The following is a 17,096-nucleotide window of genomic DNA, read 5'->3' as shown; positions in this document are numbered from 1 at the left end:
GAGCTGAGCTGCATGAGCTCAGATGGCTGGGGGTATTTGTTGCCTCCATGGTCAAAAAAAGAGCGAAGAGGAAGTAGAGGTGGCGTCATTCACTGTACGCACTCGACAAGTAGCTTAAAAATAGAACAGAGGAAAACATTAAGCCGGCGAGGGTCCCTCGGCATTCATCATTGGTTTAAGCCCACGTGTCTCCCGGTTAATGACTCACTAATTGGACATTTATTTTTAACTCCTGAGACACAGATATAGCCAGAGAAGTGACTCTGAAAAAGCCCCAATGAGCTTCTGCTCCTGTTTCGAGGATTAGGTGCAGGCCGTTAGCCTGGCCCCTCTCATTGGGTCCACCCAGGGGTACTCCCAGGACCGGACTGCAGGACTCCTGGTGTGTTTCCCGCAGGCAGTGTCTCAGATCGTTGAGCTGTTATCAAATGCCTTCGGTCACGCTGCTAGCAAAGCTGCCGGGTTATTTCTCTGTGGGCAAGGGGCCACCTCTCGCAAGTCACCTGATCACATTTCCAAAGAAGGAAAGAGAGAAGTAGAAAAAGCGAAGTGTGCTGTGCTGCTGTCAAGGTGAAGGTTAGCCCGAGCGAGATAAGGAGGGTGGGTGGGCGTGTGGCAATGCGCTCGAGAAATCTGAAGAGAGCAGCGTTGTGCGCTCTCAGGAAGCGCTGCTGTAGTCAGAGACCTCCTTCCACTCGGGGCTTGGGGCTCAGCCAGGGCTTGACTCACTTAATAATAACTCTGAGTTTTTTGCCTTCCCTCTGAGGATCTCCCAGCACTTTCCAGACATGAATTAGTTAAGCCAAGCAACTGGCCCTGTGCGAGGGGAATAGTGCTGTCCCCCACCATGCTGAGTGGGAAACTGAGGCACATAAAAACAAAATGATTCCCTCCCTGCTTTAGGTCCTAGACCAAGCTACCAGCCAGACAGCATGGAGAGGGATGGTGTTTATTAGAAATTGAGCCAAGGAAGGAGCTTTTGCCTCTCATTTTCTCTGCTCTTCCATCTGCTGCTGAGACAGTGAAGCCCCCACTTCCGAAGCTAAGCTAGTTGCTGCCCGGTGAGCAGTGGAAGTCAGCATGGATGGCAGAGAGCCAGCTCTGGTTACCGGTGCCTGCAGCCAGAAATAGAGGCTTGTGGGGGATGGGATGGATTTTGCAAACCGCAGCTTTTGCAGGAAACGTTTCATGAATTGCACACACTCAATGAGTCATCACATTGATCTAGAGCAGCCCAGTGCTGCATGGGGCTCACTCCAGGGCCAACCCCACAGTGGGAGTAAATTCTTGGCTTGGTAGTAATTGTTCACAGGATTGGGACCTAAACTATAATTCCCCCTCCCCAGTTCCCTTGGCTGGTTGGAGCTCTCCAAGTTCAATCTCTTGGTAATGTTCCGTCTGTCTATCTGTCCTTCCCCAGTCCCCCAGTGACACTGCATTGCGAATTGAGCAGTTATCACAGTCTCCAGAGAGCAAATGCAGTTAATTTATTCCCCCAACGGTGTCAACCTGAGATCAGGTTCAAGACAGCCTCCTGCTGCTCTAATGGCCGTGGTAACTGCTGGGGTGACATACACCACTGCCGCCAGGATACTTTGGCTGCGGCTCTTTCTGCCCTTGGACAGCGAGCTCTTATTTCAATGACCAGCCATAAGGCTCGCTCTCGTTAGACCAAGCGCTACAGCTGGATTGCTGCCTGCTGTTATTGCTCTGATGCGGACACTGCTTGGCCCATTACGTTTCTGTGCAATGTTTTTCAAGTGCCTCCATGCAAAACGCTGCAGATGAATGTGCCCGGCTGTAGAACAGAGGTTCTCAGCCTGGGGGTGGCAGACAGATGCCAGGGGGCTGTTAGCACCTTGTCTTTCCTATATTGCTTAATGGAAGCAGGTCCCAATATGGAACAAGCTGAAGCCACTGACATGGGGCACATGTTCCTTCTCCACACCCCGCTGTACCAGTCAGCACCAGGAGAAGGAACACTCCTAAATGCCCTCTCGCCAGCTGGCTGCTGTGTGTTTAACGTGTCAGCAGTAGAGCTGAGCAGAAATCAGAGGTTTCTGACATTTCAACGGTTGTTTTCTTCCTGAAGCAGGACGAAACGGCCACATTTTTGGCAGAGTGAAAAATTTAGAAAACTTTAGATTTGGAAATGGTGAAACATTTTGAGTCAAGTCCGTCTGACGTTCAGCCGCAAGCTGCCACCGTTATGTGGCTCCCATAATGCAGCATGTGGCCCAGGCAGAGGGGAGGCTGTGGTGCATTATGGGAGATGTAGTCTGGACCAGGAGCCAAAGGGAAAAATGGGAGCATGAGGCACCTTGATGTCAGCTCCCACAAGGCATTGCAGCACCAAAGGCAGATGCAGTTTAATGCTGAACCAACCCAAGATTAAATATTTTGCTTTGACTAAAGTTTGCAAATTTGTTTTCCCATGGAAAATTTTGATTTTGCAGAAACCTTGTGTTGAAAAATTGTTTCGCCAGCAAGTTCCTGACCAGTTGCCTTTTTGCCATCACCAGTCTGCTGTGAGTGCACTCAAGGACTGGGTCCCATGTGCTTCCAAGCCAACTAGGTCTGGGCAGAGTCCAGGGTCCATAGGCACACTCAGGGGCTAAGCCCTTTTGTCTGATCCCTGTCCATAAGGCCCTGCCACCCCACTGCCTTACACCCTGAAACCAGAGGCTCAGGCCTCCTGAGCCCCCCGGTAACTGATAAATTCACCCCCAAAACTCTGCCAGGGCTGTGGGTACTCTGGTCTTCCTGTTAATGATCCCCTTTGGGTCAACCAAGCAGAAAAGCAAGGAACACAGGCCTAGCAAAGACACTTGGCTCTTGAAGTTCTTGAGAGTTACAGATCTTTGGAAACAACAAAAGTCCTCAGCTGTCCTGCCCCTGGTCTGATCTGACTCCTTCAGCATGCCAGGCTTGGCATCCTCCTGCCCCTTTGCACCTGCTCATCCTTCTTACCCGTGGTGTTGGCCAGCCCCCGGCACAGATCAGGATCCCATCTCTGAGCCATGTGCTCAGACTGAGAAGCTGCTCAGCTGTCAGTTACATTTGCCTCTTCCCCGCCATGGCCCTGTGTGGAAACCCTTTGTTCCATGGGGGTGGGCCAGTAGTTGGAGGGGTTGGCTCCAGGCTGTGGGCCTGCTGGCTCTTCGGCCTGGTCTATACTTACAGGGAAATTCGGCGGCAGTCGACGGGAGTTACACAAGCTACGCAAGGGCAAAGTAGCTAGCGTAACTTATGTCTACTTCCTAAATCCTCGTCTGCGCGCCGTCTCCACTACGTTGCACCCACGGGAGCTGCGTACCCGTCGACACAGCACTGCGCTTTGTGGGGAGGTGGTTTTATTGAATCGACTTCCGGATCGATTGAGCGGGTCTTCACGTCCGCTCAGTCCATGTGGATAAATCGATCTGACGGCGGCGAAGTTGTTGCCCTCAGTGAAGACGTACCCCCCGTGTTAGTCCTTGGGTGAGATGTGTCAGACCTTCCCTGGGCAGGGCAGCTGTCTGGAGGGCAGTGCAACAGGCTGTCTTTGAGTGTGTGCAGGCTTGTGCGACCGCAGTACTTCCACCCCTAGAACCAGACAGTGTTCTCACTCTGAAACAAACATAGCCCACCACCCGGTCCCTCTCCGCACCACCTGGCCTAGCGACTGAAGCGTTCGGAAGTGCCAGGAGCTTGCGTCTGCACAAAGAATCCTCCTGAAGCTCGTCTGTGACTTCCTCCAGTCCCCATCTCTTGTCCTCCTCACGTGGCCTCCCATCCACCACTGTCCTGGGGCAGGCGGGCTGGCAGGTGGATAAGCTGCCAGTGGAGTTCCTTCTTTTCTCCCATTCCCTGCAGCCAACCTGATAACGTCCCTTTGTAAAAGTGAGTGGCTGACAGCACGCGCTAAAGTGATCCTGCCCCACACAGCTACCACTGCCCTCAATCCCGACCGCAGCCTCCGCTGCTATCCCCTTCCTGGGCTCACCTTCCACACGCACTCAGCTCTGCCAGTCTCGACCCCCTGCCACTCCAGACCTGGGCTCCCCACACCTCACTCTGTCCCAACCCAGAGCCCCCCTGCTACGCCAGCCCTGTTCCTGCCCGCAGCCGTGCCAGCATTCTGCAGCATGACCTGCTAATCTAGTCCTCGGCCCTCCTGAGCCGCGACAGCCAGGGGCCAGCCGGGCCAGAGTGAGCGTGGCGGCGTGACGCAGACAAATCTCCCTTCCTTCCTTTTCCACTTCTTGTTTTTTTCCGTCTCTGAAGAGAACAATGAGGCCTCAGCGCCAGGGGAAGCCAAGAGGCTTGTGGCTGGCTCCTGTCTTGGTGCCCTGCAGAAACCCCGATGAGCACAGGAGACGCTGTGCAGGAAGGTGCCTCGCAGCCTCTGGCTCTCTGAGACACTAGCGTGATTAGGAGGTGTCTGATGTGGCCATGGCTGGTGTTGCTTCTCCTCAGGTAACATGCCAGGCTGCCCTCTGCTGTCCTGTTAGTCACAGATCGGGTTTGTGCATTGCACGTCTGGCTGGCTGCAGGACAGCGTGTCTTGGTGAGGTGACGGGTAGGCAGCGGGGTGGGGGCAGGAGGGATTTCACCCCTCCAATCATTTACATCCCTGACGGGCACCCGCCAGCAGCTCAAATCCAGGGGCAGAGAAACACTACAAGCAGCTGAAATAAAGCTGCTCACTTTTCAAAGTCAGCTAAAGCCCTGACTCTGCAGATTTTGCCCTCATGGGGTATGTGCTGTCCTGACGGGGGCGCCTGGACGCTGGGTTCAATGCCTGGTTCTAGCACTTACTTCCTGGGTTGCTCTGGGGAGGGCAGTTAATCACTTTGGGTTTCTTTTTCCCCACGTATAGAGCAGATAATGATATGCACTCCAGGACGGGCTGACGTGGGGGTCTCACTGAAATACTCCACCCTGCTTCTTCTGGGGAGAAATCTAGTGTCCAGAGAGCATCAGTTCATTTCTTCTCCCTCAGTCAGGAAGCGAGACAGAGCCCTCTGGCAAACAGACTTTAAGGGAGTGGCACTGGCTGGAAATGTTGAAATCACGTCTCTGAAATGCACATCAAACAGGTTCTCCTCTAACCTAGACAAGCTTCTGCACCAGGATAACTCACTGTTGCCCTCTGCCATCATTCCCCCCCAGTGCAAACTGCGTGGGCAGCACTAGCAGAGCAGGGCGGTAACATTCGCACCTGGCGAAGGAGAATCAGTCCCGCGGACTTCACTGGAGTGACACCTGATTAACACGGGGATAACTGGAGAGCTCGGGGTGACACTGTACACTCAGCTGGTGCCATTCAGCGTGTGTGCGCACGTGCGGGCTGTGGGGCATTGGAGACCTTGTGGGGACTGAGCGTTCGATTTACCACGGGAGATTTTTGGAGAATCCCTGAGCCTTGGTGCGACCAGGCCCCTGCCGAAGGCACAGATCGGCTCTCCAGTGTGTTTCTAGGAGAAGGCCTCTCTGTAGGGATGCAACGGCAGTCGCCATGCAGGGGAACTCCCTTCCGACCCTCCCTTCAGTCTGGCTGGAGAGCATGGGGCAGTCCGGAGTCCACACGTTAGAGACTCTCTGAGTGAGCGCTTCCGTTCGCAGCCGTGAAGCCTCTCTGCGTGGAGGGGCGGTGCTACAGAAGTGACCACGCCAGGTAGTAGGCTCTGCTTTACCAGCCTGTCCCGGGGCTGGCCCCTGCAAGGGGAGGCAGGATGCCGCCTACCCATGCTGGGTTTCACTGAGGTGAACGAACCCATCTCAGCCCCTGTGAGCAGCTAACTGCCTAGCTGGCGGGGTGGCAGCTAATTAGCTTAAAAAGCTCAGCTGGGGAGGTGTGGCTGGGAGGCCAGGGGGCTGCCCACGAGCCGTGCTCCCAGGGACAGGCGCTCGGGGTGGGAGCTAGCTCCCAGAGAGCTGCAGGAGGCCCAGCCTGCGAGCAGGTGGCAGGAAGGCCCTGGCTCCGGGCGGGTATCCACTTTGGGAAGGCCTTGTGGACATGGGCCTGCCATGCTCAGCCGGCGTCTGCCTCCCTGCTCGGAAGCCGGGTGAGGGGCTTTCTTATAGTTCTGCTGAATTTTCTAATGACCGAGACCCTCTGAAGGGGGCACGGTTCAGTGAGTGACGACCTTGCTGAACTTACTGAGGGCTGAGTCGGGGAAGTTAAGGCAGGGTCTGCCCGGCGCGGCGCCCAGGTGCAAGGGGGTGCGTGGGGCAGCGTGCACCTTTTACACGGCCATTCCGCTGTGCGCTGGCAGCTGGGCGTGCGCTCCCCGCTAGTCGAGACTGTCAGCTGCAGCTGCTGCCTTGCTGCTTTGGCAAAGCACCCTGCCATGCCCAGGGAAAAGCCCCGGGGTTTCCAGTGGCATTTCTCACTGTCTTCCTGTCACTTTCTGCTCCTCCTACAGGTGCCAGCCCGCCCGAGTTAAATTCCCCACCCGCTTTTATCGGGGATTCCTCCTTCTCCTTCTCCAATCCCCCAGGCAGTTCCCCTGGGTCGTTCCCAGTGAACGTGCTGTTGCTGGGCCGTGCAGCCTAGCTGAATTCGGGGAGGCGGGGTGGGCCAACACCCAGCTAGGACAAAAGGCCCATCCCCAGGTGAGGGAGGAGCCACAGGACCCAGAAGCCAGCCGATCGCTTGGACCCAAAATTGAAAAAATGGGAAGGGGCCTGCAGGTGAAAGGTGTAACGCCAGGGTAGCAGAGGGGGGCCCCAGCAGAGAGCCCCCGGCAGCACCACTGCTTGGTGAGGGAGTCCAGGGAGTCCGGGGGTGTCGCCCAGAGCAGAGGAACTCTGTCTGGGTGCGTGCTATGACCAGGAAAGGGAAAAAGGCCCTCCAGTCGCAGAGCAGCCCCCTTCTCCCATTGACCTGCCAGCTCCTGGGCTGCGGATGGCCAGTCTGGGCAGCGCCAGGCGGAGGCTGACAAGGAGCTTTCGAACCTTTGTGGGGCCCCGGATGGGGAGGTGCGTGCACAGAAGGTGATGTGGGGAGAAGTGCAGCCAGAGCCTCAGCAGGAGGTTCTGGAGGAGCCAGAAAAGGGGCTGCAGCCCGGTGCATGGGTGGCAGGCATTCGTCAGGGCCCCCCTCTCGCTGCAGAAGGGGCAGGGGGCAGGAACCTGTGAACCATGCCAGCCACACGGCCATGCTCAGAGCTCCAGGCAGGCGCTACCGACTAATAACCCCAGTGGGCTGAGGGACCGGGGTGGAATAAAGGCTGGCCCGTGGGGGTTGCTCACCCTCACGGGGTGGTAGAACATCTTGCAGCAGGGTTGGGGCAGGACGTGAGGGTGAGGAAATGCAGGGTAGGGGCATGAGGCCATGGAGATGGTCTCTAGGCGTGGTTCAGAGCTGGACTGGGCGGGTCTGACCTCGCCTTCACCCGCGGCTCTCTTGTTTTGCAGGCGAGACGCAGGATGCAAGGCCATGCAAGTGCTGAGTGAGAAGCTGCCACCTGCTCACCCCGCTGTCCGAGAAGTGCTGAGACAGGCACGCCTGGCCCCTGCCCACTCATGGAGAGCACAGGTCCGTGATCAGCAGCGTTTCCCTGCACGGGTGGGGCTGAGGCAGCTGGGAAAGGCAAGCTGGCCCAGCCTGCTCGGCAGCCCTGCGCTCTTCTGCAGAGCGAGGTGGGGAGAGACGTAGCCCACCGAAGGACTCTGGAGGTTGCCCAGCTGCACTGGGGCGGGGGTGGGTAGCTCATCAGTAATTCTCTCCATCAGGCCCAGGCAGGAATGATGGGCGTATTGCTAAGGCGCAGGGCCAGGAGCCATGGAGGAAGGCTGTTCGGGGGGCTGAGTTCTTGTCCTATTGCACGTCTTTCATTGTGGTTTAGTTTCCCCATGTATAAACTGGAGATGGTATTTACCTACCTACTTCACAGGGGTTAATACGCCTTGTAAGCTGTTGCTATCTATTTGGCTGTAGCATCTAGAGGCCCCAGTTTTGATCAGGACGCCATTGTGCTAGGAGCTGCACAAACACACAGTGGGAGACAGCCGCTGCCCTGAGAGCTCACAGTGAAACAGACAAGACAGACAAAGATGATTATCCCCGTTGCACCGATGGAGGAACTGAGGCACAGGGAGACTAAGTGACTTGCCCAAGATCACACAGGAAGCCTTTGGCAGAGCAGGGGATTGAACTCAGGTCTGCTGAGGTCAGCTCAGTGTCTTTACAAGTCAAAAGAACATCTAAGTGGGACTTACATAATGCAAGGACTTTCATTAACCTTGAATGGTCCCTTATAATATCTGCTAACTACTTATGCCAAACAATCTGTTCCACCTTGCATTTAGCTGTGACTCTGGGCGTACCTTTTGCAGACCAGAAGAAGAGTTCTGCGAAAGCTTGTCTGTCTCTCACCAACAGCAGCTGGTCCAGTAAAAGATATGACCTCACCCACCTTGTCTCTCTAATATCCTAGGACTGACACAGCTATAACTACACTGCATACAATATTTCACCAGGAACTTTTGGACAAACGCTATTACTTTTTTACTTGAGTATTAGCAGCTGAACTGATTTTATTTAAATTTCCCCAAAATATTCACCTTTGGGTTGGGGCTAAGCATAAGAAAACCTTCAGTTCACCCCAAAAAATCTGTTTCAGAAATGTTTGAGCCACTGAAAAAAGAGGGTTAGGATTGAAACAGCTTCTCCTCCCTACCTAGAGCATTGGCAGGTAAGGCAGGGACAGCAATGTGTGCGCACTCTAGTGACGGGCTCTCACAGTTCTCCAGACTACGTAAAAAGACTTGCAAAAAATTGGCTGATGATCTCGCTGAATAAGCCACTCTTAAACTGAAATTAGAATCTGCACGGGTTTAACTGAGGCCTGATCTATTCACACCCCCGATGTAGTTAAGCCAATCTATGCCCTGCTGCAGACACTGCTAGGTCAACAGAAGATTTCTTCCTTCAGTCTAGATACCAACTCTCAAGGCGGTGGATTTACTACATCAATGGAAAAACCCTTTCTATCACTATAGCACATGTCTACCCTACAGCGCTCCCACCACATGGGAGCCAGCTACATTAACGAGCCATCCCACCTTCCGACTGAGGTCGGGAAACCCTAGTGTTTTCACACTTCATTTTCTACACACAATCCACAAACAGCTCCCTCCCCATTCACAACCCCACCAACATGCCTCTTCATTCACAAAACCCGTCCCAGGCACTCAGTCACCATTCTACGTAAACCACAACGCGTCTTCTGCTCTAAAAACTAGAAACGCCACCATCGTCATCTTCATCACCTTCCTGACGTGGTTCTGAGATCGTGACATCTACACCTGCATACTGTGCTCAGCATGACAAAATCCACTCTGAACTTAGAATCATACAAGATTAGGGTTGGAAGGGACCTCAGGAGGTCATCTAGTCCAGCCCCCTGTTCAAAGCAAGACCAACTCCAACTAAATCATCCTAACAATGGCTTTGTCAAGCTGGGCCTTAAAAACCTCTAAGGATGGAGATTCCACCATCTCCCCAGGTAACCCATTCCAGTGCTTCACCACCCTCCTAGGGAAAATTTTTTTGCTAATATTCAAGCTAGACCTCCCCACTGCAACTTGAGACCATTGCTCCTAGTTCTGTCATCTGCCACCACTGAGAACAGCCTAGCTCCATCCTCCCTGGAACCCCCTTTCAGGTAGTTAAAGACTGCTAACAAATCCCCCCTCACTCTTCTCTTTTGCAGACTAAATAAGCACGGTTCTCTCAGCCTCTCCTCATAAGTCTTGTACTCCAGCCTCCTAATCATTTTCATTGCCCTCCGCTGGACTCTCTCCAACTTGTCCACATCCTTTCTATAGTGAGGGGCCCAAAACTGGACACAGTATTCCAGATGTGGCCTCACCAGTGCCGAAGAGGGGGAATAATCACTTCCCCTGACCTGCTGGCAATGCTCCTCCTAATGCAGCCCAATATGCTATTAGCCTTCTTGACAACCAGGGCACACTGCTGACTCATATCCAGCTTCTTAGCCACTGTTACCCCCAGGTCCTTTTCTGCAGAACTGCTGCCTAGCCCGTCGGTCCCCAGTCTGTAGCAGTGCATGGGATTCTTCTGTCCTAAGTGCAGGACTCTGCACTTGTCCTTGTTGAACCTCATCAGATTTCTTTTGTCCCAATCCTCCAGGTCACTCTGTATCCTATTCCTGCCTTCCAGCGTATCTACTGCTACCCGCAGCTTAGTGTCATCTGCAAACTTGCTGAGGGTGCAATCTACCCCATCCTCCAGATCATTAATGAAGATGTTGAACAAAACTGACCCCAGGACCAATCCCTGTGGCACTCCGCTTGTGACCGGCTGCCAGCTAGACATGGAGCCATTGATCACTCCCTGTTGAGCCCGACGACCTAGCCAGCTCTCTAACTACCTTATAGTCCATTCATCCAACCCACACTTCTTTAACTTGCTGATAAGAATACTGTGGGTGACCGTATCAAAAGCTTTGCTAAAGTCAAGGTATATCACGTCCACCGCTTTCCCCACATCCACAGAGCCAGTCACCTCTTCATAGAAAGCAATCAGGTTGGTCAGGCATGACTTTCCCTTGGTGAATCCATGCTGACTGTTCCTGATCACCTTCCTCTCTTTCTTGGATTCATTGAGGACCTGCTCCACGATTTTTCCGGAGACTGAGGTGAGGCTGACTGGTCTGTAGTTCCCAGGATCCTCCTCCTTCCCTTTTTAAAAGATGGGCACTAGATTTGTCTTTTTCCAATTGTTCAGGACCTCCCTCAATCGCCACGAGTTTTCAAAGATGATGGCCAATTGGTCTGCAATCACATCAGCCAACTCCCTCGGGTGCATTGCATCCGGCCCCATGGACTTGTGCATGTCCAGCCTTTCTAAATAGTCGTGAACCTGTTCTTTCAGCACTGAGGGCTGCTCACCTCCTCCCTATTTTGCACTGCCCTGTGCAGTAGTCTGGGAGCTGACCTTGTCTGTGAAGACAGGAGGCAAAGAAAGCATTGAGTACCCCAGCTTTCTCCACATGCTCTGTCACTAGGTTGCCTCCCCCATTCAGTAAGGGGCCCACACTTTCCCTGGCCTTCTTCTTGTTGCTAATATATTTATAGAAATCCTTCTTGCTACCCTTCACTTCCCTTGCTAGCTGCAACTCCATTTGTCCTTTGGCCTTCCTGATTTCACTCCTGCATGCTCAGGCAATATTTTTATACTCCTTCCCCCCCCCCCCCCCCAGATATCTATCCAAGCTTCCACTTCTTGTAAGGTTCCTTTTTGTGTTAAAGCTCACTGAAGAGTTCTCTGTTTATCCAAGCTGGTCGCCTGCCATATTTGCTATTCTTTCTGCACATCGGGATGGTTTGTTCCTGCGCTCTTTCTTTAAAATACAGCCAGCTCTCTTGAATGCCTTTCCCCATCATATTTGCCTCCCAGGCATCCTGCCCATCATTTCCCCGAGTCGAAGTCTGCTTTTCTGAAGTCCAGAAAAGTGGCAGAAAATTTGGTAATTAAGTTAATAATAAAGGAAATCTCAAGAGGATGGTAAATTTGGGCCAGGTTGTGTGTATAATGCTGTGAGGAGCAACAGAGTTGCTTTCAGTCCCATAATTTAGAATATAGAGCTCCAGGATTATCACAGCCTGCAGTTCAGTCCATATCAGTGAAACTGGATGCATGCTATGCCCAGGTTAAGAGAACAAAACTGTTGTATTCTGAGTCAGGGAATGTTCTAAAAACTCCATTCTGCGTCTTTCTGTTCAGAGGAAAAAGTACAAAGACCCTTTGCAAAGAATTAAACATGGCAAATCTGAATGATCTTTCAGATAATTAAACATGGCAAATCTGAATTATCTTTCGTTATTTTGATGCATTTCATTTATTTTATATATATATATATATATATATATATTTTATTTAATTTTATTTAAAGTAATTTTTATTTATTTAATAAATTAATAAATAATCAAATTAAATAACACTAATAATTAAATTAAATAAATTAATAGTTTACTTACTTACTTACTTACTTAATTTAATAATTTCATTATTTTAATCTCCTTTTAATTAATTAATGGATTATTTTAATGAAGAGAAAGGCAAGGTGCCTCTGGGGTTCTGGAGCAGGATTTTACAGCTATGGAATAAAGCTGCTTTAATTGTTTCATCTGAAGATTATTTCTCTTCTTTCTTCAGACCTGCCTTCTCCCAGCCGTTAGAAAATTGGATCTAGACACTACTAACACTTACTAATCTCCCCTGAAGCTGTCTGCGTCTGTCAGACTGTCATGCTGGTTTTAGAACAGCATATAGTTTGGATTTTGATTTAATTTATGTTGCTGTAGGGCCTGATCCAAAGCCCATTGAAATTAGTCGGAGTCTTTCCATTAACTCCAATGGGCTTTTAATCAGGCACTTTCCCCACCCTATTACTTTAACACACTTACTCTGAATATCTGGTCCAAATTTACTATCCTCCTGGGAGTTCCTTGGTTATTAACTTAATTACCAGATTTCCTGCCCAATCTTTCTCGTGTACTTAGCTGTTCCGTGGGTTCCTCTCTACAGAGCCCCCTCTATCAGAGCCCTTAATTCCCCGTGTTTCAGAGAGATGTTTGGGGGAATTCACTGCTGCCCTGTGGCTCCTCTGTGTTATAACTTGCCTAGGAAAATGGAGCACTCTGGAGGTCTGAGACAGTATGTGCAGAGTGGATGTTGTCAGGCTGAGCACAACATATGGCTGTAGGTCAGCGCTATAGTCTCAGAACCACGTCAGGCAGGCGACTAAGATGGTGATGGGGATTCCTCGTTTTTAGGGCGGACGGCGGTTCGTGGTTGATATGGAATGGGGACTGGGCGGCTGGGACAGGCTTCGTGGAATTGTGTGTGGGAAAGGGAGCTGTTTGTATGTGGAGGATAATATGTGAACAGTTTCTTGACCTCAGTCGGAAGGTGGGATGGCTCATAAATTGAAGGAAACCGGCAAAATGCTTAATGTGACGATAGGTGAGAGCGTTTGTTCTTCACTCAGTAAAGCGGGGCCGTACAGTTGTTGTTATTTGCATTATTGCCTCGCAGCACCAGCCCCAGTCATGGACCAGGACCCTCTTGTTTTAGGGGCTGTCCAAACCCAGAAGAGAAAGATAGTCCTTGCTTCTAATCTAAGTGAGGGGTATACGTCTTTCATTTGAAGTGTAGTGGCTACAGAGGTGCCTCATGCAGATAGGCAAACAGGTAGGGTGGGGAGGACAGAATTAGGATTTCTGACAGGACTTTAACTCTACATTTCCTGACGTTCAGATATCACATTGGTGACTGACACCATGCTGACGGGGTTCTCTGCAGTATATTACACCCTGAACTGTGTCTGAACAACATCTGTTTGCTTGGGAACGTTCCGCCCTGGCCCTAAATTCTATTCCTGGCCGACCCCTCAGCGGGTGCCATTGCTCCACTGACGCTAACGCCACACCAGAACGCAAAGGAGTTTCCGTTCTTCGTTTACAGATGCTCTGTTGCCAAATCATTTTTTTTCTGCAGACTCTCAACAACTCTCCGAAGAATTTCTGTTATATCAAAAGCTCTGTATAGGCCCTTTGCTCCTTATACTGCTGTCTGACTTAGGGAATTCACAGTGTGGATTTAGCAGCTTAGCCAGAGTTCCCAGGTCTGAACGTTTTGGCCTTAGTCTATTGAGACCATCTCTGAGGTGCCCCGTTGTGTAATCTTTCTGAACTTTCTACCTACCCTAAACGCAGGCGATACGAAGTAGGCGTGAGCTGGTCTGTTCCACGTGCTAGTCTTTACCCAGGCTGGACTGCTTGCTCATGTCCTTTTCCTCTCTTTGCACTAGAGGTGGAGTCGGACATTTGCCGCAGCGTGCATGCCCTCCTCCGAGAACTCGACGGACACCATCCTGCCTTCCAGAGCGAGCGAGGTAAGACAGGGCCCTCCCTCAGCAGGCCAGCCAGCGTCTCGCTCCGGCTCTCTGTGCCTCAGACGAGGTCAGTGTCAGAGATTCCCCTGGCTGTCTGTTCTGGTTTTGTTGGGATCAGAAGGTCCCAGGACATCAGTGCCCGAGCATCCTCCCACCACATTTAGGCGGAATCACTGGCAGATGCTCTACACCATTCTCTTCTCCTTGATGTGCGCACTTGGCTTGTGCGGCTGGTCCCAAAGGGACTCACATTTTCGACCAATTTTTGGTTCTGGGCACCCATTTTTCCCTCCGTGAAATCTCCTTACACCTTCACCATAGCTCCTCTGTACGCTGCTTCCAAAGCAACTCTGGCCAGCCTCCTCCAACCTTCAGCACACGATCTCCAGTAACCTTCATTAATCTGCAGGGCTGGATAATTAGACCAGGACGCTGAGAGACAGAGATCATGGGTTACATTCCCAGCTATGTCGCTGACTCACTGTATGACTTTGGGCAACTCGCTTAACTTCTCTGTGCCTCAGTTTCCTCATCTGTAACATGGGAACGAAACCCTTTTTTGTAAAGTGCTCCTCAGATGAAAGGGGCTATTTAAATACCGCAGTTACAGAAAGTTGAAACCCTGCACTGTCCATCAAGCAACTGGGGTCCAGAGCTTTGGCAACCTGAATTAAAATAAAAACAGGTCTTACCTGGGATGCACAGAATATGTTACTGCTGATCAAAATTAGATTTCATCCTGAATGAATGCTCAGTCTCTGCAAAACTGAAATAGGTGGATTTAATACTTGTTGCTATTATACATTATCCACAGCTAGCATTTGAAATGCTGCATGCTGGAAACCACAGCAATCTGAATGCTAGATAGACAAGTGACTCTGTGTAGATGTGATGATAATAATAATACCCCTCTGCCCTTCTCTAGCACCATCCCTCCAAGATCTCAAAGGGCTTTTTACAACTGAAATCATTACACACACCATCTCCTCTGTGAGGTGGGCCTGTGTTGTCATCTCCGTACTATACAAGGGTAAAATGAAGCTCAGAGCCGGGGCACCTTGTTTGCTGGGTGACCATGCACAAGAGGCAGAATCAGGAATAGGACCCAGGAGTCCTCACTCATAGTGCACTGCTGTAATTACTAGGCCATGAATCAAATTCCGAGAAAGAGATCTTGGAGTCACTGTGGATCACTGTTCTCTGAAAACATCCACTCAATGTGCCAGGGCAGTCAAAAAAGCAAACCGAATGTTGGGAATCATTAGGAAAGAGACAGATAAGAAGACAGAAAATATCGTATTGCCTTTCTAGAAATCGATGGTGCCGCCCACATCTTGAATACTGCATGCAGATCTGGTCGCCCCATCTCAGAAAAGATATCTCGGAATTGGAAAAGAGACAGAAAAGGGCAAAAAAAGAGATCAGGGGTATGGAAAAGCTTCCATATAAGGAGAGATTAATAAGACTGGGGCTTTTCATCTTGGAAATATTAAGGGGGGATATGATAGAGGTCCATAACTGGTATGGAGAAAGTAAATATGGAAATGTTACTTACTCCTCATACCACAAGAACTAGGGGTCACCAAATGAAATTAATAGGCAGTAGGTTTAAAACAAATAAAAGGAAGTATTTCTTCACACAGCACACAGCCAACCTGTGGAACTCCTTGCCAGAGGATGCTGTGAAGGCCAAGACTATAAAGGGGTTTAAAAAAGAACTAGATCAGTTCATAGAGGACAGGTCCATCAATGGCTATTAGCCAGGATAGGCAGGGATTGCTGTTTGCCAGAGGCTGGGAATGGGTGACGAGATGGATCACTTGATGATTGCCTGTTCTATTCATTCCCTCTGAAGCAGCTGGCATTGGCCACTGTGGGAAGACAGGATACTGGGCTAGATGGACCATGGTCTGACCCAGTATGGCCGTTCTTATGTCTGTCAACCAAAACAGGTCAATCTAACTAGATGACGCATGGACAGACATTCCCAGCTGCTGCTTGGGAAGGTGCACAAAGGACATGGTCACATCTCAAGCCAGAAGTCTGAGCCAGAGCCTAGGTACCCAACCTCTGCCCCGTCCACGCCTTCCTGATAAAGTTCCAGCAGTCTCATTTTCTTAGAACTGATCACATTCTCACTGCCCTCGTCTCTACACGGAGACTGCAGGTCCCAGCACGCACTGTTGCAGCTGAGTCCAGGTGGCATTCTGCTGTGAGTTACAGACCAGGGCTGCCAGGGTGCTGTGTTGTGTAACATCACAGGTCGAGCTCAGCGGGCAGGCCGCTGCTGAGCCGTCCCAGCATTGCCCACCGAACCCACATCTTTGCTAGGCAGTGGCTCCTGCCTCGGAGACATGCGGAAACAGCTTTGTTTGGCCAGCCCCCTGGAGCATGTTTCATGGATGTATCCAGTTCCGTGTCGGGGAGTTAATATGGACATTACAATTTTTGTGAAGCAAGGCACATGTCGCTCCAGAGGGCTAGCGGTGAGCTGGGGGACTCGCCCTCCTGCACACTTTCTGCCTTGCCTGGTCGCTGGGAACGTGGCATTAATTCATGTAGGCAGCCAGCTGGTTCTTGGTTTCCCTCACTGGGGCTCCTCAGCCTTCATTTAAATACCAAGACCAGGACAGCTGTAACGAGATGAAGTCTCTAATGCGTAGCCATCTGTTGTTGTTCTTGTTTTTATTGTGTGTAACTGTAGCACCCCTGAGCCCCAGTCATGTCCCAGGACCCCATTATGCTAGGTGCTGCACAAAACAGGGAGTGGGGGGGGAAAGACTGTCCGTGCCCCAGGAGTTTATGGTCTAAGTGTTGCCAACTCTCACAATTTGCTTCAAGGCTCCCGATGTCTGTCAACTTCCTTAGAGCCCCAGCTCCTGGGATCAGGAGATGGCATGGGAATCTCTGCTATTGTTTTTTTAAAAAGTAAGTTTCCAGCCCTTATGGTGGCAGAGAAAAGCGTGAAAATGGGACCCCAGTGCCACCTATAGGCTCAAAATCCAGAAAGCAAATAAAAAGAATCCACTATTTATCACTGGCTGAAAAACCAGGAGATTTTTTTGATGATTTGCTTGCGGTTGACGGTGCTATCATTGGCATGAGACTCTGCACTGCTGACAGCGCTGACGTGCACATGCAGCGCTGCCACGGATATAGCAATGGCTCAGAGATAGCATCTCT

The sequence above is a fragment of the Emydura macquarii genome, unplaced genomic scaffold (genome assembly GCF_026122565.2).
Source record: "Emydura macquarii macquarii isolate MOO-44397 ecotype Brisbane River unplaced genomic scaffold, CSIRO-AGI_Emac_v2 contig_1230, whole genome shotgun sequence".
In the NCBI taxonomy this organism is placed as follows: domain Eukaryota; kingdom Metazoa; phylum Chordata; order Testudines; family Chelidae; genus Emydura; species Emydura macquarii.
The sequence above is the reverse complement of the archived record's forward strand: the minus strand, read 5'-3'. Positions refer to the sequence as shown.